This window comes from Myxocyprinus asiaticus, chromosome 25 (genome assembly GCF_019703515.2).
Source record: "Myxocyprinus asiaticus isolate MX2 ecotype Aquarium Trade chromosome 25, UBuf_Myxa_2, whole genome shotgun sequence".
Taxonomy (NCBI): Eukaryota; Metazoa; Chordata; class Actinopteri; order Cypriniformes; family Catostomidae; genus Myxocyprinus; species Myxocyprinus asiaticus.
The window spans coordinates 43892267-43917870 of NC_059368.1; the positions used below are offsets into that span (position 1 = coordinate 43892267).

A 25604-nucleotide genomic window follows, 5' to 3' on the forward strand; every position below is an offset into this window, starting at 1 on the left:
CTGTGTTGTCCGTCCGGACCAACACGTGCTTGCCCTGGATCAATGGCCGGAACCTCAGAAGGGCGAGCAGTACTGCCAACAACTCTAGGCAGTTGATGTGCCAACGCAGCCATGGGCCAGTCCAGGAGCCAGCGGCTGTGTGCCCGTTGCATACGGCACCCCAGCCGTTCTTGGAGGCGTATGTTGTAACCACGACATGCCTGGAGACCTGCTCTAGGGGAATCCCTGCCCGTAGAAATGCAAGGTCGGTCCAAGGACTGAAGAGGCGGCGACAGATCTGCGTGATGGCCACGCGATGTGTCCCGCAGCACCATGCCCATCTCGGGACTTGAGTCTGAAGCCAGTGCTGAAGCGGTCTCATATGCATCAACCCGAGCAGTGTGGCCGCCACTGAGGATGCCATATGCCCCAGGAGCCTCTGAAAAAGTTTCAGTGGAACCATTGCCTTCCGTCTGAATGCCTTCAGACAGTTCAGCAGTGAGGCGCACTGTCATCGAGACTGAGTCCAACTCCAAACTTGCACAGAAGGGTGGCGATTTCCGCACGCAAGGTAGCAGCATTCTCGCCCTTCACCGAGGTGAAGCGGACACCGCTGAACCTGGGCGGGCGCCTGGCGAACTGAATCGCGTAGCCGAGTCAGACGGTCCGGGTCAGCCATCGCAACAGGTTGGAAAGCGCGAGCCACGCGCCCAAACTCCGGGCGAGGGGGACCAAGGGAATTATCACGTCGGACGTACCGGCGGGTGGGGCCTCGTGGTGAGGTGGAGCTCGAGGTGCCACGTCGAGGGGACTTGAGCCCTGTGGCCGTGCTGAGTCCAGGGACATTGAAGCACTTACCTGGCTCCTGCCGCCCACCATAAGATTGGCCGAGGAGGGGGGAGGAGAAATCTCGTCTCCGTAGTCCACTGAAACCAATCCCATGTGGGCGTGTTTGTGCCACTGCTGGGTGCACAGGGGCAGGGGGTCTGCCTCTGGAGCGCCATACCTGCCAAAATGGGACGGTGGATGGTGGTCGTGACGGCGGCCGTGTGCACCAGATATGTGGCCCAAGAGACGAGGGAACAATTCTTTTGTCAGGCTTTTGTGTGCCGCAGCCTCCTGGGCATGCAGCGACAAAAGATTCTCCTCCTGGCCCTCCACCAGGGGATGGAGTGGTCTGGCGACCAGCCCCAGAGAAGTGGGTCTCCTCACCCCTGGGTCGCTTGTATCGGGGCGCTTCGAAGCCTTCCTCGGGTTCTTAGCGGCCGGCCGCGAGACGGGTGGCATCTGCTTCCACGCCGGAGTCGGGCCAAGGGGGCAGGCTGTGGTGGAGCCGGTAATGTTGCTGCAGGAGGACGCCCTTGGCGACGAGCAGACAGGGTGCGGGGTCTTAAGCTGCGCCGGGGCAGGATATGTTGTAAGGCCTCCGTCTGCTTCTTCACCGCCGAGAACTGCTGGGCAAAGTCCTCGACGTGTCGCCAAACAGGCTAACCTGGGAAATGGGGGCGTCAAGGAACCGTGCCTTGTCCGCCTCTCCCATCTTGACCAAGTTGAGCCAAATGTGGCGCTCCTGGACCACCAGGGTGGACATCGCCTGCCTGTGAGACCGCGCCGTGACCTTCAATCGCCCGGAGAGCGAGGTTGGTCGCCGAGCGCAGTTCTGCATCAATCCCGGGTCAGAACTACCCTTGTGCAGTTCTTTTAGCGCCTTGGCTTGGTGTACTTGCTGGAGAGCCATGGCGTGCAGGGCACCGCAGGCCACAGTCATCAGGGACAACGTAAACCTACAGGCCCTGGACGGGAGCCTCGGGCGCCCACGCCAGGTGGCGGCGCTCTGCGGACACAAGAGCACCGCGAGCGCCTTATCCACCTGGGGGATCACCGAATTCCCCCTGGCCGCTCCACCATCGAGGGTAGTGAGAGCGGGGGAGCTGAAAGACCAGGGCCGGGCAGTAAAAGGTGCCTCCCATGATCTTGTCAGCTCCTCTTGCACTTCTGGGAAGAAAGGAACGGGGTGTGGTGTGGCCATGGGCGGCGCCCCGAGCCCAGGAACCCATCGTCGAGCCACGAGGGTTAGCTTGCTTTTCTTACGAAAGCAAGCCACGACCGCAACATTGCCATGGTCATGTTCTCGCAATGAGGACATGACTCATCCATGATCGATGTCTGTGGGCAGTGCCCAGACACGTAAGACAGCAATCGTGTCTGTCAGAAGTGGAGAGATAAAGACCGCAACCAGGAATTACACACAAATGGAAAGGCATCTTTAAAAAGACGTTCTGTGTGTGTGCCGCTCTTTTTGTGAATGAAATTTTACTCTTTTGGAATATACTCTCTTATTTTCGCTCTGCAGAAGCGCCCAGGGACATTCTCTGCACTCCATGGGTGCAGAGGGTAAGAAGCCATTGAAATGCACCATAAATCCAGCAGTTTTGAGGTGCGTCTTTGGAGGGAATTGAATTCAGTGCACTGAATACAACCGCTTGGCTCCGAAGTGAAAATCTGAATGAGTGGTTGCATACCAGCTCCTTTTATACCCATATGTCCGGGGGAGTGGCATGCAAATTCCACTCGCCAATTCTCATTGGCCTTTTTTAAAAAAAGAAAAGGTGTTTGGGGCTCCCAAGAGTGACTCCTAGTGTCACTACATCTACACAACGTCGAGTGAGTGACAGATAGGGAACTATTTATGGCATTATGTTTGAAGACATCCTCACTATGCAACATTTTTCACAAGTGCCTAAAACTTTTGCACAGTACTATATATATATATATATATATATGACTTCCATCCCCTTAGAACAATCTGTCTGTCAATCATAACACTGGCTAGGATCCAATTTTTTATATATTTATCCCCTATATTAATGACCGCCTCATCGCCTAAAATACAGAGTCTGGGGCAAAATGAAATTTGAGTGCCCAATTCTCAAGCACATAAAACTCTGAACCCTCAATCAAAATTCTTGGATCTTAACACACCACCAAAATGATCATTTATTATTAAACTATGACAGTTTTGGTGCAAAAAAAAAACTTTACTGACATTATCAGTGGACCTCAGGGAAGATAATAAAATTATTTTAAAAAATAGCATTTCATGACCCTTTAATGGCCCTAAACGGCTCATTTTCTATATCCAAAATATAATTTATTTTTTGTTTCTTTAGATTTTGGAGTCAGACAACACCAGGATATTTTTTGTTGACAGTTTTCGTGAGAATTACCCAAATGAAAAAGTGTGACAGTGATTTATATAAAATTTCATGTCAAATAACAACAGAACATTCCATGGGACATTAAACAAAATAGTATTTGCACTTTGATTTTATTTTCATGACCATGCTAGGTGCAGCGCAATGGCCGTGCACATCTTTTCATTGGATATTTTTGTGAGAGTGCCAATTATAAGTGCAATTTTCACGGCAGCGCAAAGCGCAAGTGGGCGTGAGTATTTGCGCTATCTGTGGGTGTATGCGTGCAAACTGTGAGTGTATTCAGGGCTCCAGACTGCAACTAAAATGGTCACAAATGTGACCAAAAAATAAATGATTGCGACAATAATTTAAAATCTAGTCACCATTGGCGACAGTCGGGATCTGTGCGTTTATATGTGGTTTCATCAGAAATAATCTTGTGAGTTATTGAATACATCTTTAGAGCGCCAGTGTGTCTCGTACCGCTTTTCACCCTTTCTGTTGATGATATGAGCTCGCTGGCTGCACGCAACAACAAACACAGCATGAGCCATGATGTTCGATTCATGAACAAATGACTCTTTTGAACTGGGTCTTTATAATGAATCACCCGAAAAGAGCTAGTTTGAACTCAGGAGCTCAGGTTAGCAGTTTGAATTCGAGTCACTTTCTCAGCGAATCAGCCACCAGTGAGTTCACAACTGGGAGCACAGAAATTTCAAAATAGTAGTCCCATGTGTATTTCGGGCTTGTTTTTAATTAAAAGTCCCATATTATGTACCAAATCTTTTTTTTCCCCTGGTTATTATTGATTGGGATTGGAGTAACACAATGAACTGCATCTGGGATTTCATTCAATTTGCACTCTTGTAGTCTTTGTGTCTGGGCCATCTAGTCACAGAAAAGAAAGACTAAGATTTTTTTTTAATTATTACTATTATATACAGTTGTGCTCAAAAGTTTGCATAACCTTGGAGAATTGGTAATATATGTACCATTTTTAAAGAAAACATGAGTGAGCAGGCAAAACAAAATTATTTTATTTCTTATGGGATTCATATTCAACTGTAAGTTATAACAGAATGGCACAATCATAAAAAAAACATGGCAACAAAGAAAAGAATTAAATGACCCCTGTTCAAAAGTCTGCATACCCTTAGTTCTTAATACTGTGTATTGCCCCCTTTAGCATCAATGACAGCATGCAGTCTTTTGTAATAGTTGTCTATGAGGCCCCAAATTCTTGCAGGTGGTATAGCTGCCCATTCGTCTTGGCAAAATGCCTCCAGGTCATGCAAAGTCTTTGGTCGTCTTGCATGACCCACACGTTTGAGATCTCCCCAGACTGGCTCGATGATATTAAGGTCAGGAGACTGTGATGGCCACTCCAGAACCTTCACCTTTTTCTGCTGTAACCACTGGAGGGTCAACTTGGCTTTGTGCTTAGGGTCATCGTCGTGCTGGAAAGTCCAAGAGCGTCCCATGCGCAGCTTTCGTGCAGAAGAATGCAAACTGTCTGCCAGTATTTTCTGATAATATGCTGCATTCATCTTGCCATCAATTTTCACAAGATTCCCTGTGCCTTTAGAGCTCACACACCCCAAAACATCAGTGAGCCACCACCATGTTTCACAGTGGGGATGGTATTCTTTTCACTATAGGCCTTGTTGACCCCTCTCCAATCATAGCCCTTATGCTTGTGACCATAAAGCTCTATTTTGGTCTCGTCACTCCAAATTACAGTGTGCCAGAAGCTGTGAGGTGTGTCAAGGTGTTGTCGGGCATATTGTAATCGGGCTTTTTTGTGGCATTGGTGCAGTAAAGGCTTCTTTCTGGCAACTCGACCATGCAGCTCATTTTTGCTCAAGAATCTTCATATTGTGCTCCTTGAAACAACCACACCGTCTTTTTCTAGAGCAGCCTGTATTTCTCCTGAGGTTACCTGTGGGTTTTTCTTTGTATCCCGAACAATTCTTCTGGAAGTTGTAGCTGAAATCTTTCTTGGTCTACCTGACCTTGGCTTGGTATCAAGAGATCCCTGAATTTTCTACTTCTTAATAAGTGATTGAACAGTACTCACTGGCATTTTCAAGGCTTTGGATATCTTTTTATATCCTTTTCCATCTTTATAAAGTTCCATTACCTTGTTACGCCGGTCTTTTAACAGCTCTTTTCTGCTCCCCATGGCTCGGTATCTAGCCTGCTCAGTGCATCCACGTGAGAGCTAACAAACTCATTGACTATTTATACACAGACTCTGATTGCAATTTAAAAAGCCACAGGTGTGGGAAATTAACATTTAATTGCCATTTAAATCTGTGTGTCACCTTGTGTGTCTGTAACAAGGTCAAACATTCAAGAGTATGTAAACTGAACAGGGCCATTTGGGTGATTTCTGTTATCATTATGATTTAAAAAGGAGCCAAACAACTATCTTATAATAAATGGCTTCATATTTAAATAAAAGACAGTTTTTTTGCATGATCAGTCATATTTTCAAAATCTATGCCAAACTTTCACAATTTCTGCCGGGGTATGCAAACTTTTGAGCACAACTATATATACAGTTGAAGTCAGGAATTTACATACACTTAGGTTGAAGTCATTAAAACTAATTTTTTAACCACTCCACAGATTTCTTCTTAGCAAACTATAGTTTCGGCAAGTCATTTAGGACATCTACTTTGTGCATTACACGAGTAATTTTTCCCAACAACTGTTTACAGGCAGATTGTTTCACTTTTAATTGACTATATCACAATTCCAGTGGGTCAGACATTTACATACACTTGCTTGGAAAATTCCAGAAAATGATGTCAAGCTTAATTTAGCTTCTGATGGGCTAATTGGAGTCAATTGGAAGTGTACCTGTGGATGTATTTTAAGGCCTACCTTCAAACTCAGTACCTCTTTGCTTGACATCATGGGAAAATCAAAAGAAATCAGCCAAGACCTCAGAAAAAACAATTGTGGACCTCCACAAGTCTGGTTCATCCTTGGGAGCAATTTCCAAATGCCTGAAGGTACCACGGTCTTCTGTACAACAATAGTTTGCAAGTATAAACACCATGGGACCATGCAGCCATCATACGGCTCAGAAAGGAGACACATTTGTCTCCTAGAGATGAACGTAGTTTGGTGCGAAAAGTGCAAATCAATCCCAGAACAACAGCAAACGTCCTTGTGAAGATGCTTGAGGAAACATGTAGACAAGTATCTATAGCCACAGTAAAACGAGTCCTATATCAAAATAACCTGAAAGGCTGCTCAGTAAGGAAGAAGCCACTGCTCCAAAACCGCCATAAAAAAACCAGACTACAGTTTGCAGGTGCACATGGGGACAAAGATCTTACTTTTTGGAGAAATGTCCTCTGGTCTGATTAAACAAAAATCGAACTGTTTGGCCATAATGACCATCGTTATGTTTGGAGGAAAAAGGGTGAGGCTTGCGAACCAAAGAACACCATCCCAACCGTAAAGCATGGGGGTGGCAGCATCATGTTATGGGAGTGCTTTGCTGCAGGAGGGACTGGTGCACTTCACAAAATAGATGGCATCATAAGGAAGGAAAATGATGTGGATATATTGAAGCAACATCTCAAGACATCAGCCAGGAAGTCGCAAATGGGTCTTCCAAATGGACAATGACCCCAATCATACCTCCAAAGTTGTGGCAAAATGGCTTAAGGACAACAAAGTCAAGGTATTGGAGTGGCCATCATAAAGCCCTGACCTCAATCCGATAGAAAATTTGTGGGCAGAACTGAAAAAGCGTGTGCAAGCAAGGAGGCCTACCATCCTGACTCCCTTACAACAGTTCTGTCTGAAGGAATGGGCAAAAAATTCCAGCAACGTATTGTGAGAAGCTTGTGGAAGGCTACCCAAAACGTTTGACCAAAGTTAAACAATTTAAAGGCAATGCTACCAAATACTAACAAAGTGTATGTACATTTCTGACCCACTGGGAATGTGATGAAAGAAATAAAAGCTGAGATAAATCATTCTCTCTACTATTATTCTGACATTTCACATTCTTAAAAAAAAAGTAGTGATCCTAACTGACCTAAGACAGGGAATGTTTTCTATGAATGTTTTTTTTTTTTTTTTTTAACATCATGATGGCGCCGCGGATGGCCGCCTCGGTGTGGAGCGCTTCTATTGATTTGTTGTTTTGGTTTGTTTGTCCTGTGTTTAGTAACCTTTTTTCAGTCAGTTTTACCAGAGACGAACTACTGTACATTCGACAGCACACACCAGTCAATCTTTTCCCGGATTTTGAATATTCGGACGTTTTGTTTGACATTTTAGTCAGAGGCGCGGCTGTGTTGTTTAAACGCGCTATGAGATGCAGGTGAGGGAGACGAGCCGTGCGCTGGTTAAACACCGTGGCGGGGCTTTCGAACAACGCTGCCGAGCATTCATCTAGCGAATCTCCGCTCTCTCCCTAACAAAACGGACAAACTACATCTCCTCACCCGCACAAACAAGGACTTTTCAAACTCTGCTGCCTTGTGCTTCACAGAAACCTGGCTGAGTAAAGCCATTCCGGACAGCACGTTACATCTGCCGGGCTTCCAGCTGTTCAGAGCAGATTGCATCGCAGAGTTAACGGGGAAAATGAGAGGCAGTGGAACATGCTTTTATATCAATGAAAGTTGGTGTACAGATGTAACAACATTAAAGAAGATGTGCTGTCCTAATTTGGAAGCGCTCTTGATTAACTGTAAGCCTTTCTACTCGCCACGGGAGTTTTCCTCGTTTATTCTGGTGAGTGTGTATATCGCGCCAAACGCGTGTTTGAACACAGCGCTGCAACAGCTGACTGATCGAATCACAGACACAGAACAACAATACCTGGACTCAGTTATTATTATTCTTGGGGATTTTAACAAAGCAAATCTCACATGTGAACTGCCCAAATACAAACAGCACGTCACATGCCCAACCAGAGACAGAAATATACTGGATCACTGCTACACAACAATAAAGGATGCATATCGCTCTGTTCCTAGAGCAGCTTTGGGACTATCTGATCACTGTCTGGTTCATCTTCTTCCAACCTACAGACAGAAATTAAAATTGGCTAAGCCTGTATTAAGGACTGTAAAGAGATGGACCAATGAAGCAGAGCAGGAACTACAAGTCTGCTTTGACTGCACTGATTGGAGTGTTTTTGAGGCTGCAGACACCAATCTGGACGAGCTCACAGATACTATAACATCATATATCAGTTTCTGTGAGGATATGTGCATTCCTACAAGGACTTATTTAACATTTAACAACGACAAACCGTGGTTTACAGCGGAACTCAGGCAGCTTCATCAGGCCAAAGAGGATGCTTACAGGGTTGGGGATAAAGTCTTGTACAATCAGGTCAGGAACACACTGAATAAGGAAATCAGAGTGGCTAAAAGAAGATATTCTGAGAAGCTGAAAAACAAGTTTTCAGCTAACGATCCTGCATCAGTGTGGAGTGGCATGAAACAACTTTCGAATTACAGGACTCCTCCCCCCAACCCTGTGGTGGACCAACAACTGGCTGATGACCTGAATGTGTTCTACTGCAGATTTGAAAGGCCCAATCTCACACCCCGCACCCACTCTGACCTTCACTTCACACAAACACCAACACCTCCTGCAACCCCCTCCTCCCCCCTCCTGCTACTCAACCTGCACTTAAGGTCTGTGAAGATGATGTGTGCCACGTCGTTCGACAACAAAGAATAAGGTAAGCACAGGGCCCAGATGGCGCTTCACCTGCATGTCTTAGATCCTTTGCTAACCAGCTGGCCCCCATTTTCATACAGATCTTCAATAGATCACTGGAGCAGTGTAAAGTCCCATGCTGCTTCAAACGTTCCACTATCATCCCCATCCCAAAGAAACCAAAAATTACAAGACTTAATGACTACAGACCTGTCGCCCTGATGTCTGTGGTCATGAAATCATTTGAGAGACTGGTGTTGGCCCACCTGAAGAACATCACTGGACCCTTTCTAGATCCCCTTCAATTTGCTTATCGAGCAAACAGGTCTGTGGATGATGCAGTCAACATGGGATTGCATCATATCCTGCAACATCTGGACAGACCAGGGACATATGCAAGGATCCTTTTTGTGGACTTCAGTTCGGCTTTCAACACCATCATCCCAGCTATTCTCTAGACTAAATTACACCAACTCTCTGTTCCCATGTCTATCTGTCAGTGGATTACCAGCTTTCTGACGGACAGGCAGCAGCTTGTGAGACAGGGGAAACTCACTTCCAGCACCTGTACAATCAGCACTGATGCCCACCAGGGATGTGTGCCCTCCCCACTACTCTTCTCCCTCTACACAAATGACTGCATCGCCAAAGACCCCTCTGTCAAGCTCCTGAAGTTTGCAGACGACACCACTGTCATCCGAGATGACGATGAGTCTGCATACAGAAGGGAGGTTGAACAGCTGGCTGTCTGGTGCAGTCAAAACAACCTTGAGCTGAACACGCTCAAAACGGTGAGATGATTGTGGACTTTAGGAGGAACACTCCAACACTGACCCCCCCTCACCATTCTAAACAGCACTGCGGCAGCAGTGGAGTCATTCAGGTTCCTAGGCACTACCATCTCACAGGACTTGAAGTGGGAGACCCACATTGACTCCATTGTGAAAAAGGCCCAGCAGAGGTTGTACTTCCTTCGCCAGCTGAGGAAATTCAACCTGCCACAGGCGCTGCTGATACAGTTCTACTCAGCAGTCATTGAGTCTGTCCTCTGCACTTCAGTAACTGTCTGGTTTGGTTCAGCTACGAAATCAGACATCAGAAGACTACAAAGGACAGTTTGGACTACTGAGAGGATTATTGGTTGCCCCCTGCCCCCCCCTTCAAGAACTATACACTTCCAGAGTGAGGAAAAAGGCTAGAAAAATCACTCTAGACCCCACTCACCCTGCCCACTACCTTTTTAAACTGTTGCCTTCTGGCTGTCGCTTCAGAGCTCTGAGCACCAGAACCGTCAGGCACAGGAACAGTTTTTTCCCTCAGGCTATCCATCTCATGAACAGTTAAATTGCCCCATTGAACAATAACTATGTGCAATACACAGTTTAGTCTTTCTTATATTTATCCAACACATCCAACCTCTTCTGCCATTTCATTCCTGAGAAGAAAAAAAAAATTTGCACTGTACATAACAGATTGTATCAGATTTGCACTACCCATGTGTATGTGTGTATGCATGTATGTATGTGTGTGTCTTTACGTATGTGTATAATTATCATTATTTTTTTTTTTTTAATTATCTATGTCTTGCTGCTGTTTTTGTATTGTTTTTGTATTTTGTACAAATTCCTTGTATGTGTAAGCATACTTGGCAATAAAGCTCATTCTGCTTCTGATTCTGATTCTGAATAAATATCAGGAATTGTGATGTGAGATCCACCTTTTGATACTTAGGACTACTGAGGGACCCATACACAACTATTAAACAAGTTGCAAACATTCACTTGCTGGGTTTCCATCCAAAATGTTTTGCATTTTTTAAGTGCATTTCTAAAAATAAGACTTAAGAAAATACAAATTGGGGGCCTGGGTGGCTCAGCGAGTATTGACACTGACTACCACCCCTGGAGTCGTGAGTTCGAATCCAGGGTGTGCTGAGTGACTCCAGCCAGGTCTCCTAAGCAACCAAATTGGCCCGGTTGCTAGGGAGGGTAGAGTCACATGGAGTAACCTCCTCGTAGTCGTGATTAGTGGTTCTCACTCTCAATGGGGCAAGTGGTAAGTTGTGCGTGGATTGCTGAGAGTAGCGTGAGCCTCCATATGCGGAGTCTCTGCGGTGTCATGCACAACGAGCCACGTGATAAAATGCGCGGATTGACTGTCTCAGAAGCAGAGGCAACTGAGACTTGTCCTCCACCACCCGGATTGAGGTGAGCAACCGCGACATTACAAGGACCTATTAAGTAGTGGGAATTGGGCATTCCAAATTGGAATAAAAAAAGGAAAATACGAATTGTTGCACGTTTCCATCCACTACGTAATGCGCATTATCATGAGTGAGCCGCCTCGTCATGATGGAGCAGCTGAATGACCTCTCCCTGCTTTGGGGACAGTTTTATTTGCAAGATTGGAGCAAGTATCTCATTTTATTAAATGCATCCACGAGACACCGCAGAATAAGTGTAATATCTGATATAATGTGGGCTGAAATAGCTGCGATGCCCACACACTGCCAGTCTCCGCATACCTGAGAGCGCCCACTCTCGAAACTGTTCTGGAGGATTGTGAGGACCCACTTTATCGACCAGCTGTGGGTTAAACAAATCCAAATGACAAGTGCTATGTTCAAAGAATTGTTTGCCAAGGTCGGACCTTTCAGTGGGCTAGTCACATCAAGCTATCGCACACTCGTAACACATGCACAAATGGTCAAAACATGTTATCGCTTTGTGAATAAACTGTTTCCATCACCTTAATGTGCATTTTAACTAATGCGAAACTCTAGAAAATCCACCTCCTCCTAGCTCATTAAATATTAAGCAAATTTAGAATGTTTATTCGCATATCAAGCATTTCCATTCAGGATTTCTTATGCGCAATTTCAAAATGCACATAAAAACAGTTGGATGGAAACCCACCTACTGATGCCCAAGAAGGCAACACACCACTATATGCATGTTATACTTTATGTAAATACCTGTTATGTAGATTCTGAAGGGCAGTACTAAATAAAAAAAAAGATCATTTATCTCTATTTGTATAAATTTTGAAAGGGGTGTGAAAAGTTATGAGACAAAAGGGAATGCAAATTTGTGCACTCAGCTATACAGTATATATATATATATATATATATATACAGTGCATCTGGAAAGTATTCACAGCTCTTCACTTTTTCCACATTGTTATGTTACAGCCTTATTCCAAAATGGATTAAATTAATTATTTTCCCAAATTCTACAAACAATACCCCATTATGACAACGTGAAAGAAGTTTGTTTGAAATCTTTGCAAATTTATAAAAAATAAAAAACAGAAAAAAAAAATCACATGTACATAAGTATTCACAGCCTTTGCTCAATACTTTGTTGAAGCACCTTTGGCACCAATTACAGCATCAAGTCTTTTTGAGAATGATGCTACAAGCTTGGCACACCTATTTTTGGGCAGTTTCTCCCATTCTTCTTTGCAGGACCTCTCAAGCTCCATCAAGTTCAAGCGTTGGTGCACAACCATTTTCAGATCTCTCCAGAGATGTTCAATCGTGTTCAAGTCTGGGCTCTGGCTGGGCCACTCAAGGACATTCACAGAGTTGTTCCGTAGCCACTCCTTTGTTATCTTGGCTGGGTGCTTAGGGTCGTTGTCCTGTTGGAAGATGAACCTTCGCCCCAGTCTGAGGTCCAGAGCGCTCTGGAGCAGGTTTTCATCAAGGATGTCTCTGTACATTGCTGCATTCATCTTTCCCTCGATCCTGACTAGTCTCCCAGTTTCTGCCACTGAAAAACATCCCCACAGCATGATGCTGCCACCACCATGCTTCACTGTAGGGATGGTATTGGCCAGGTGATGAGCGGTGCCTGGTTTCCTCCAGGCATGACACTTGCCATTGAGGCCAAAGAGTTCAATCTTTGTTTCTCATGGTCAGAGAGTCCTTCAAGTGCCTTTTGGCAAACTTTGTCATGTGCCTTTTACTGAGGAGTGGCTTCCGTCTGGCCACTCTACCATACAGGCCTGATTGGTGGAGTGCTGCAGAGATGGTTGTTCTTCTGGAAGGTTCTCCTCTCTCCACAGAGAAACACTGGAGCTCTGTCAGAGTGACCATCAGGTTCTTGGTCACCTCCCTGACAAAGGCCCTTCTCCACCGATCGCTCAGTTTGGCCGGGCGGCCAGCTCTAGGAAGAGTCCTGGTGGTTCCAAACTTCTTCCATTTACAGATGATGGAGGCCACTGTGCTCATTGGGACCTTCAATGCTGCAGAAATTTTTCTGTACCCTTCCCCAGATCTGTGCCTCGATACAGTCCTGTCTCGGAGGTCTACAGACAATTCCTTGGACTTCATGGCTTGGTTTGTGCTCTGACATGCACTGTTAACTGTGGGACCTTATATAGACAGGTGTGTGCCTTTCCAAATCATGTCCAATCAACTGAATTTACCACAGGTGGACTCCAATCAAGTTGTAGAAACATCTCAAGGATGATCAGTGGAAACAGGATGCACCTGAGCTCAATTTTGAGTGTCATGGCAAAGGCTGTGAATTTTTTTTTTATTTTTAATACATTTGCAAAGATTTCAAACAAACTTCTTTCACGTTGTCATTATGGGGTATTGTTTGTAGAATTTTGAGGAAAATAATTAATTTAATCCATTTTGGAATCAGGCTGTAACATAACAAAATGTGGAAAAAGTGAAGCGCTGTGAATACTTTCCGAATGCACTGTGTGATATATATATATATATATATATATATATATATATATATATATATATATATATATATATATATATATTAAACACCCGATTAATGAGCTATCAGCTGTCTTTTCTTTGGCTTTCTATCTTGTTTTTGAACAACAATCTAAATCGAGCACCCATTTGGCTCCTAAATGTTTCAGTTTAGGAGCCAATGTCTCCTTAGTCATCTTTTTAGTCTGGAGCCCTGGTATTGTATGTTAATGAAGTGCCGCAAAGTGCAATTTGCTATTTTCCTGAGAAAAGATGTTTCAGGAGCAGCTCTGTTTTCAGCACAAAGTCTAAATTCAGTTCCTGCATTTGTAGTTTGGAGATTTCACCAGCAGGTGGTTAATAAAGTTCATGTCCAAACTCTGAAAATAAAGTGAAACATCAAATTAAATCCCTGACAACCACTGTTGTAGCTGTTTTATGAAACAAAAATGTACGAGATTTGTGTAACACTCTACAGATCATAGTTTATTTTTCAATTGTTATGTTTATATTTACAATTGTATTTATTATATAATACAGTATGTATTGGTATTTTTGCACCTGTTGTCGTACAGTTATTTTTAAGTTACTGCAAAAGAGGCTGGTGAAAGAAGTTGGAGAGGGTAAAATGTTTGGATTTGGGGAGGTGGTAATGATTTTTTTCAACCCCTTTGTTATTTTAATTATATTTTGCTTAAAATGTAATTACAATTTAGAAATATTTTTGGTTAATTTTTCATGTTTCAATAAATTAATTGAAACATCGACAGGTAGAAGTGAAGTGCGTGCAAAAAAAGAGAATAAAAATAAAAATAAAAACAATCCCTTGATCCATAATCTAACCTGGAAGGCCGATACAATCACTGTTAATACAAGCCATGATTGTCCAGCCTACATTCAAGCCTACAGTTAAGTCCTGATGAGAACAACAATTCCATGTGTATAAAAGGAGCGTGTCACTGTAATAGAAATATGCCTGACATTCAACAAGGACGCAGTTAATGCTCAAAAGAACATAAGTCCATATTTCTATTCATTGCATACAGTCCATTTACACAATCAACTTCTTATGAATATGCTGTCTTTGTTTATATCGCTGGTGCTTGAGGGAATGGACTATATAATAGGACACAGATGGTGCAATAACCAGAGAAGAACCTCAGAATTAAACTGCACTTGATTCAGCCCGTTAGTGCTTGGCGCATGTGATTTCACCAAACCTACTTGCACCTAGAATTACCGCATGCTAGAATGAAAATACCAGAACTTCAAAGCCATACCCACTGACTTTGTGCATATGATGTATCGCATAGCGCTGTGCTTAACGCTCTCAAAATAGGGCCCCGAATCTATTGCGAAAACTTGGTGATTATATGGCTAACTATAGTATACAGCTCTAGTCATACAGCTATATACCATCATAAATTGGCAGTTGTAGTCACTTTTATTTTTATGCCTTTTTATTGTTTTTTATAGGATAGCAGATAGGACAACAAATGATGGGAGAAGACAGAGGACAGGGATCAGGAAATGACACAAAGGTTCGAACCTGCGTCACCCACATATCAGCACCTAAGCTCAATGTGTCAGAGCATGTTTACTAACTGCTAGGCCAAGGCAAGCCTAATACATTTTGGAACTAATAGCAAAGAGTAAAAATTTTAAACTAGTACATATATCAACATAATCATTACATTTACAGACCTGCCAACCTGTACGCATTTTCCGTAGCAGGTGCGCATTTTGACACCAAAGTACGCTGGTACGATTTGTCACTCTACGCAAAAAGCTGGTGACGCCTTTGTGTTCAATTGTGCTCATGCAGTACTCAAGACTAACAGTAAGAGGCAGCAGTGTCTAGCCTGCCGAAAAGCAAAAGAAGAAGAAGAGTTCGACCAATTATAGCGCTGGGCTCATTCCCCCAAATATCAAGAGGGGATGATTGAAAAAATCGTAATGTTAATCATTTCAAGTGACTGCAAATCGACAGCAATCAATAGGTTTTATCCTTCTTGTTCCCCCTCCTCACTCCATCTAGCTGGTTCCTCAAGTGAGGATGGTGCTTTTAACTCCTTTGCAAAGGTAAACGGGCTGGGGTGGATGTGGAAAGTTGATGTTTTGAATTGAGTTACCTTAACGCAGACCTGCCAACCTTGGGAAAATATTTAACGTTAATAACGTTAACCTAATGTTACGTAATTTGCAAGCTAGCTTGCTCGTTCACCAGGCATTTAAGTTGGCAAAGTAACGTTAAGTTATATGGTCCGTGTGTCACAGATTGTTAAAAGTTACTTTTCCTAGTACCGTATTCATAATTATTATTGCATATAAAACCCGTCACCATAATGAGAGGAGCAGATCATGGCAGGATGAAAAAAAAAAAAGCGAGTGCACGTGCCGCATAAATAACATTACCTAGAAAGTTAATGGGGGTGTGTGTTTGTGTGCCTTGCAGTTAAAATAAACATGCATCAGATGAGGATGACAGGTAGAGAGAGAGCAGCAGACCTAAAAAGAAGTGAGTCCATGCCCCCCAGAAGTTCCTCACAAAGTATCAGGAGCAATGGCCATGCCTCCACCCCTCAAAACTGCCAAATCATGCATTTTGCACATTGTGCAATTACGATTTTGACATTAGCAACCAAGGAGCTTCAGATAATAATGTAGCTAAACCTCTAGTTACAAAGGCCTACATTCCTAGATAATTTTTTATTTGAATAGGCTACATATTTTTCATTAGGCCTATATGATGTGTGCCTATATAAGTGGATTCAATTATTTAATTATTAAATAAAATGGAAATCCTGAACAGAAACTTGGCTTTTATTCATAATTGACAGGGTTTTACATCACAACATACGTTTTTATTTTTTACTTTTTTACATTACAACATAAGTTTCTGTAAATACTTGAAAATGAAAACATACAGTATGTTACAATATACAAAATAAATTATTAAAATTTTTATTAAATAATTGAATGCAATTCACTTATGGCCCTAAGTTTGTATAAGCACACATATCATACAATGAAATATTAATCATGAAAAAAAAATGTTTTAAGCAAGTGTACTGAAACTTATGACTTTCACTGTATATTATAATATAGCCCAGTGCAGTGCAAGTGATAGTTTAGAATCAGGTCAAATTCTACAAAAATGTACAGACTCCATCAATACATATGATGTCTTAAAAATGCATAGATTATATTGCATATATATATATATATATATATATATATATATATATATATATATATATATATATATCATTATTTACAAATATTTACATTGATTTGTAGCACAAGTGTTAAAACGGTACTGTCTCTTTAAGAATATCGCCAGTTCAGCGAGCATCTCATAGAAGTGTTTCGGTTGAGTGTTGAATGGCTTCTTTACCTCATACGCACTATGAGTGATTAGAATGAATGTTTATTTTTGCTGTTTTTGATCAACAACTGACTGTAAAGAACAAAAAGGATATTAAAAGGAACATTATTCAGTGACAAATGGATTGTGTGGATCTTGTCTTTGGACACACAGAACGAGTCAAAACAAACTTTTACTCTCAACACACAGTGAAAGGATCTTGCTGCTGACCTTTGCATAGAGTAAATTAAAAGTTTGATCTTGGGGTTTTAAGAATCGATTTTGGGATTGTTCAGGAAATCTGTTTTTACCCAGCCCTAATCCCTTTTTTTCAACCCATGCATTTTGTTTTAAAGGTTCAACATAGCAAAATCCAATTCTTTTCATTCAACCCCAGTTGGGAAAGACAGATTTAAAGTTACTCCAACAGCTTACAGTCAAGCGGAGAGAAGTGTGAGAACTTGGTTACTGAGGAGCCTTAAAAACAAAAGCCAAATTCAACAAGGCAAGGAAAAGTCCATGTGCCCTTTGTCCCTGAGGAACCTGTTTTTGTTTTGACTTGAACAGCTCAAGTGTGCTCCTCAGACTCAGTCAGATGACAATGACATGCTGAGATGTGTGTTTATCTACCGCTAACCTCACCTCAAACCCAGCAAGGAGAAAACATTGAGAGGATTCCCCTGGAAAAACAGGAGAACTGCTCTCCACACATAAACCCCCTCTTTCCCTTTCAATACTGCCCCTTAACTGACATCTCTGACAGGTCTGTAGGCAACTTAACCTGTGCAAAACACCTCTGTAGATCCTACAATAACAGAGCCGATGTTTGTGTGAGCCTCTAGTCTCCTCAGATCAATTTGTCTTTGTATTGAAATAAACCTCACAGGAAAACATCCATCCATGCAGGAGTCCACAGTGCGGATGAAGGAACTGTACTGATACCTTTGCAAACGTGACTACTTGTGTATCCTTTGAGTAACTTTCGTTCATTCAGGATCAACATCTCTCACTGAGGTCATCACCTCAGCCTTCATTAGACAAAACATATATCTTAGAATAAGCCAGTTAGCTGCCTCCCAAGACATGTTAACTGGCTTCTAATGCAAAGAATGTTCCAAAAGCAAGGCAGAAAAATTATGTCACCTGAATTGTGCAGATGTAAATATGTCACCATGGTAAAGGTGCAGTGTTGTAGCACTCGAGACTGAACTCGTTCTCGAGACCATATTTTTCAACCTAGTCTCATAGAATGAACGTTACTGTAACTAAATTTTTGCAAACTGACTTCTATGTCCCTCATTCTACGTTTCGCTGCAGTTTCCTGGTGAAATGAACACTAGAGGCGCTACAACAACTGTGCATTTTATTCACTTTCACAAAACTTAAGACTACAACAGCTAATTATGACTTAACACTTATTTTTCGCACTATTACTCACTGCTATGTTATGATATCGAAACACTTTTACTGTAATGCACCATTTGAGAAACAACACATTTTAACACTCGTACTACAGACTCGCCTACATTTACACACTTATTTGAGTGTGATTAGCTTGCGCGGTAGCTCACCTGATAGAGAGTTGTACTTTGAACTTGGAAGTTCAAGAGCAGTCAAGAAACACTCAAAATGTAAGTGCATAGAAGCGACATAAGATGACGTGGTTGCTTCAGGAAATATGCTTTTCTTGTTGCATTTGCATTTTCCAACACAATCAGTTAGGTTTAGGTGTTGGTTTAGGGTAAGGATATCTGTTTTGATAATCTCTTTTTTGTTTTAAGGACACTATCAATTATGTTTAGGTTAAAGTTTTAGGTTAGGGAGGTACTTACAGTATGCTCATTAAAACTTTTACTTATTAAAACCTCCATCTAATATTCATCTTAAAAACCTCATCTGATTACACCATTTCACTCACGTTTGGCGCCCCCCACTGGACATTTCACAGGGAAAATGCAGCAAAACGTGTGATACAGCAGGTAAATTTGGTTCATTTGGCCATAGCCGCATATTGTTAATGAGATCAGGCTGTGATTTTAATGGTCTTGGTCTTGTTATGGACTCAGGAACATTTGGAATCGGTCCGGACTCAAACTCGAACAAGTGTGGAATCGGACTTTTCCCAGAGACCAGTTGCATCCCTTCAAAAAATATACTATGAGCACCCCGACATTTCTCTGACTGACAATATCAGCAATACAGAATGTTTCCCATATTTCTGTCGGCTGTGTAGAATCAGAATTAGTGATGCCCGAGTTGATTCTGTTCAGTGAATTAACTAACAGTTTGGCAAATTTGTGTAAACTGATTTGCGATTCAGACTGATTTGTTCAGACTGTTACAGTGCATTCATAAAGTGTTCAGACCCCTTCATTTTTTTCACATTTTGTTATGTTGCAGCCTTATGCTAAAATGCTTCAAATAATTTTATTTTTTCACATCAATCTACCCCATAATGATATTTCAGAAAATTTAAATAAATTAAGATTTAAATAAATTAAATAATGAAATTCTGCAGGCGGAGGTTAGCAGAAATGCTTACTTGACTTACAATGAATGGAATATAATAGAAGATGATAATAGAAGCTGGTAGTTTGTGTTTCCATGCAAAGCCACATACAGCCGGCACCTTTAATCTGAGTTTTTTCTGACGTATTGTTAACACTGACATGTTGTAATTGTAATACAGTTATGTTGACTTAAGCTAGGATGTGGCATTTATTTCATTCTTATTCTCGACTGGTGACATTGTTTAAAACATTATAAGCCGAAGCAAATAATATATGAGGTATATTTGATTTGTGAGCATAGAGTAAATAGTTGTTTAAACCAGGGACTAAAAACAGTTCAAGGAATGAAAACTAGCGATTTTGTTTTACAGAACATAACCGAAAATGGGAATGAAGTGATTTTCAATTGTTCCGGAGTGAAAATGTTATTTTAAATGCTGGTAACCAGTTATAACTGGTTAATTTTGTTCCGATAATCTATTCATGAAACTAAAGACCAAAGGTTTTATCACAGTTCATTTTTGGAATTACACCACTTCATGTTGCTTGTAAAAATAAAACATGTGCTTTGATTCTGAAGGAAACTGCTGCATCACACATTTCTTTACCTAATTGCCTGTTGTGAACTTTTTAACAACTATATATAATTACTACATATACATGCACAGCTAATCCAGATACAAGGAGAACATTATTAGAGGTAAAAAGTACATTTCTCAGTTGTTTCCAAGTCTTCACTGAAGTCTTCAGTCTTTACCATACAGGAAAAAATTTAATTGCTTATTTTGGTGAGGCAAGTGGCTTATTTTGGACTTGTTTTTCCAAACCAAGTTGCTTGCTTCTTTTGTGAGATCCGGCAACACTGCAATTGGTATTTCACTCTATAAACCATTCTTTTATTTTGTTCTAACTGGTAACCTTTTGGAAAGGAGGCTGCGGAATTTCTGAACCGGAATGAAAAAATACAGTTTCTGCTCAGAATGAACCGAAATGAAAACATTTAGTTTTTAGTCCCTGGTTTATACCAAGGCCGTAACCATGTCTTGAACATTGGGGGTGACCAAACCATTTTGAGTGTGGGGGGTCACGGTTGTTGAGGTCACAAATATAATGGTCCTCTTTGGTCCTTTAATATAGTAAAGGCGCTAAATGCAATAATTTTCTGAATAAAGGCTTGAAATGCGATAAAGGCCCAAAATTTTATAATCTTTGGTTTTAAAAGATACATGTATTTTTGAAGTTCACACAGTACAAGAAAAACACTGTGTCTGCATTGCTAGCAATTTGCATGTTTCAGTCATCTTTTCTTTCTTTTTTGTGCTCTCTCAAAGAAAAGATGAATATAATTTGAATTTCTTTTCATCACTGATGTATCTGTAAAATAACATGACCGTGTCAGCTGGCTAGCAAAAAGAAAATACACAAAATTATTTACTGCCCTCAAGTTGTCCCTCATTGAGTTTTTTCCTCCCAGTAGAATCTTAACACAATATTTTCTTCAAGAATCCTAACGATGCTCTTTTCCATACAAAAACAGTTCGTAATGACCACTGCTGTCATGGTCCAAAGAGAAAAAAAATCATTATAAAAATACCATAAAAGTAGTCCATACAACACATAGCTGTTTTATGGCCCCAGAAAGCTTATAATATAGTGCACTTGTCATATGGACTACTTGGAATACTTTATAGTATTTGTCCTTTATTAAGCTTGACAGCTCCTGCTCACTATAAACTGTTATTCTATGGAATAGAGCTGCTTAAAATATCTATTTTTATGTTCCAATAAAAAAGCCCCGCATATGGGTTTTGAACAACATAAGGGTGATTAAAAGTACATTTTCCATTTTTAGGTGAACTACTCCTTTAACTGGTGGCTCATTTTTTGAGCACAAACCTGACAAAACATACTCAAATTACAATGGTCTCTTTTAAAAGTAGACTCTTAGGAGATGCTGTACAAAATTCAGAATTAATTAAAGACACAAAGTAAAAAACTATTTAGAAAATCTTAAACTGATTTTAAGTTATTACCTAATAATATTTGTATAATATATTGTGGTTACAGCCCTGGTTTAAACTATATATAACTATACATTTCAAAATCAGAATCAGAATAAGCTTTATTGCTAAGTGTTCTCACGTACACAAAGAATTTTTTTGGGTGACAGGAGAAACAAGAGCACACAGAACATTACAGTGAGACAGAATATAAAACAAGTTAAGAGTATAAACAGACATACAAATAATAGGACATATAACAGAATGGTGTATGTACATGTGCAAGTGGTAATGTATGTGCAAGGTAGGGGTATGTACAGTTATTGAATTAAATATGTAAATTTACATATGTACATGAGATTTGTATTTACATTATTGCAATATGGGGCACTATGGGGGATGTAATACAGGGGCAAAACCTTATTTTGGCTAATATTTATGCACCCAATGCTGATGATCAGAACTTTTTTTATAGATCTTGAGGGGAAGCTACAAGATGCTGGGATCCTTCATGATATGGATTTGGGTGGAGACTTCAATCTTTTAATGGATCCAGTCCTTGATAATAGTGATGCAAAAGTGTGTAGACCCTTTAGAGCAACGTTGACACTTGGATGTGAAAAAATCTTGGTCTTACAGACATTTAGAGACTTCTGAATCCATCTGGGAGGGACTACACCTTTTTTTCATCAGCTTACATAAGAATAGATTTTTTTTATATCTAAGTCATTTATTCCATCTACCACTGACTACCATCTAACATTTTAGTTTCAGATCATGCTTTGGTGTGTTTAGAGATGTTGCCGCACATAGAGAAAAGAAAATCATATAGATTGCGCTTAATACATCCCTTTTACAAGACCCTGAATTTTAACAAATGTTAAAGACAGAAGTCAATGTTTATGTAGAAACAAACTGGTCCTCACTGTCTTCTGTGGGCATGGCATGGGGGCGCTTAAGGCAGTTCTTTTGGGGGCGGATCATACAATATGCCTCATTCATTAAAAAGATCAAAGCATATGAATTCATGGATTTGGAAAAGAGTAGACAAGACCCTTGCCATCATCCACCAGACAAAACATCAGCCCCTCCTTGAGCTGTGCACCGAACAGGAGCAATGGTTCATTGCGCTCCTCCAGGCCCAAATGAAGGACTGGCAGATGTTCCGGAGCATGCTGCACCTGGAGGGTTGCTTGCTGCAACCCCGGACCCCAGGTTCCGCTAGTCAAGATGGGCCCCCAATACGATCCGGAGGCCTTCCTGGAGATCTTTGAGTGGACGGCCGGGGCTTGCAGATGGCTGAGCACCCAGTGGGCGGTCCGGTTAATTCCACTGTTGTCCAGGGAAGCCCAACTCGTGGCGCAGAAGTTACCAGCGGTGAACCTCCTGGTGTACGCTGACTTGAGGAAAGCCATTCTGCTCCCGAGCAGCAGCGCCAAAACTTTCACTCAATGACCATTAGCGAGCACGGCCGCCCAACAGCTCTGGGACGCCTGCCAGAGGTGGTTGCTGGCTGAGCAACGCAATGCAACGTCGAAGCTGTCATCGATCTGGTGGTAATGGAGCAGTTTGTTGCTCGACTTCCGAGAGGGACAGCAGAGTGGGTCCAGTGCCACCGCCCGACGTCGCTCCAAACGGCCATCCAGCTGGCAGAGGACCACATGGCGGCATATTCAGGAGCCGGTGAGCCCCGAGATCCTTTTCTCTCGCTCTCTTATTCTCGTCTCCCCTCCTCCCCCTGCTTTCCGTCCTGTTTCTCCTCCCAAACCAGCTCCTCGGCTCCGGGGATTTCCCCTGCCCCTCTCCACTCTCACTCCCAGGGTGGTGGACCCGCTATAATGGCCGTGGGTGTGGAGCCTGGACCGGTCTGTTGGAGCTGCGGGGAGCCCGGGCATTTCCGGGACCAATGCCCGGTGATGGAGGTGAGGACATTGGTTTGGGTCCCCGACGTGCCACAGGCCACCCCCGATCGAGCTAGGATGTACCGCATACTGGTGAGTATTAAAGGGATTACATACCAGGCCTTGATGGATTCAGGTTGCAGCCAAACCTCCATCCATCAATGCCTGGTTCAAGACAAAACTTTGGGTGCTAGTCACAAGGTGAAGGTAAGGTGTGTGCATGGGGATATCCACAATGATCCTGTAGTGACTGTAACAATTTCAATTTCAATTTCAGGGACAAAAGCATAGTGTCGAGGCTGCAGTTAGTTCATGCCTCACCCATAACAGAGCGTGTCGGTGTGTCATTTGTGATGCGCTGGCTGAAGAGGCGGAGATGGGGCATCGCTGTGTTGGTTCTGGTGGACTACGCAACGCGATATCCGGAAGCATTGCCTTTGCACAACATCTCAGCACATAATGTTGTGGCGGCACTCTTCAGAATTATCTCCCGAGTGGGGATTCTGAAAGAAATCCTCACTGATCAAGGCACTACTTTTATGTCACGTACGCTATGTGAGCTGTATGAATTATTGGGTATTAAATTGATTCAGACAAGCGTGTACCACCCGGAGCACATCAGATTTACTACCTCAACCTCTTAAAACCGTGGAGGGAGGTGATCCCCATGGCTTTGGCAACGGTGGTACTGGAGAGGGAGGAGCTCGGGCCGGAGGTGAACTTAAAAGCCAATCATGGCACTTGCGGAGACCACCTCTCACCGTCGCAAATCACAGACGTGGCACGGCTGCAAAGAGAATTCTCGGACGTGTTCTCGCACCTTCCCCGTTATACAAACCTCATAAAACACAATATCAAAACAACCCCAGGGGTAGTGGTATGCAGTCATCCCTACCGATTACCTGAGCATAAAAAAAGTGGTTCGAGAAGAATTGAAGGCCATGCTTGATATGGGGCTAATAGAAGAATCCCACAGTGACTGGGCCAGCCCGGTGGTGCTGGTTCCGAAGAGCGATGGCTCGGTCCGTTTCTGTGTGTATTATAGAAAGGTCAATGCAGTGTCTAAATTTGACATGTCTCCAATGCCTCGTATTGACGAACTGCTCTATCAGTTGAGCGAGGCTCACTTTTATTCAACACTGGATTTAACGAAGGGTTATTGGCAGATCCCCTTAACACCAATGTACCGTGAGAAAATGGCCTTCTCCACACCGTTTGGCTTACACTAATTTGTGACCCTTCTGTTCGGTTTGTTTGGGGCCCCGGCTACATTTCAGCGTCTTATGGACCGAGTCCTCAGAACGCACTCTGCGTATGCCACTGCCTATCTGGATGACATCATTATATACAGTTGTGATTGGCAGCGGCATATGCAGGTTCTGAGGTCGCTGCAACAGGTGGGACTCATGGCAAACCCCAAGAAGTGCGCAATTGGATGGGTGGAGGTACAGCATCTGGGGTTCCACTTGGGTCACGGGCAGGTGTGCCCCAAATTGATAAGACCGCAGCGGTTGGCACTGAACAAGTGGTCCTTGCCCCAGTCTTGCCATTGCAATGTCTTTCTATCAAACTGCCTGGAGAAGTAAAAATTCATCCCATTATTTCACACTTACATTCAGTATAGACAAAGGTTTCCTGTTTGTTCAATTTTGATATTTATCTAAATGTTCCCTTAAGTATATGGCTGAATCCCAAATTGTGTATTAACAAGTCCCCCTTTTGCTTGAGACACACCTACTTGCTGGCAATGTCAGTTGGAGGATGGAGACATAGCTCTGTGCATGCTCTGTGGTTCTGTGCTAAGATTCAATAATTCTGGGCAAGAGTCCAGATTTTATTTGTGAGGTACTCAAGATACTCAAATTTTATTTTGCCCCAGACTATGTACAGTATATTGGGTGATGGGGCGGTTATTAAACTAGGTGACAATTATACAAAAAGCTGGGATTAAACTAGCTAATGATCGGCAGATGGATAATTCTTAGAGGATAATCAATTATCAATTATTCATGATCAATTAGTTAATTGGCGCTCCCTCATTTCAAGAATGGTTCACCGAATTGGGCAGGGTGGCGGCATTTGAAAACATGTCATATAAACAGTTTGGCAGATTAGATGCATATGGTAAGAAATGGGACAAATACATGACCTTTCTGGAAGGCTCTCGGTGAGCACCGTGTGGAGAGAAACCTTTTTTTTTTTTTTTTCGTGTTTATATGTGTATACT

General features: G+C 42.4%; 1 protein-coding gene across 1 annotated transcript in view; it reads right to left on the reverse strand.

The window, feature by feature from the left end:
* The window catches only part of LOC127415831 (monocarboxylate transporter 10-like), an 85203-nt gene that overhangs the window by 19983 nt on the left and 39616 nt on the right, over window positions 1–25604 (reverse strand). The window lies entirely within an intron of this gene.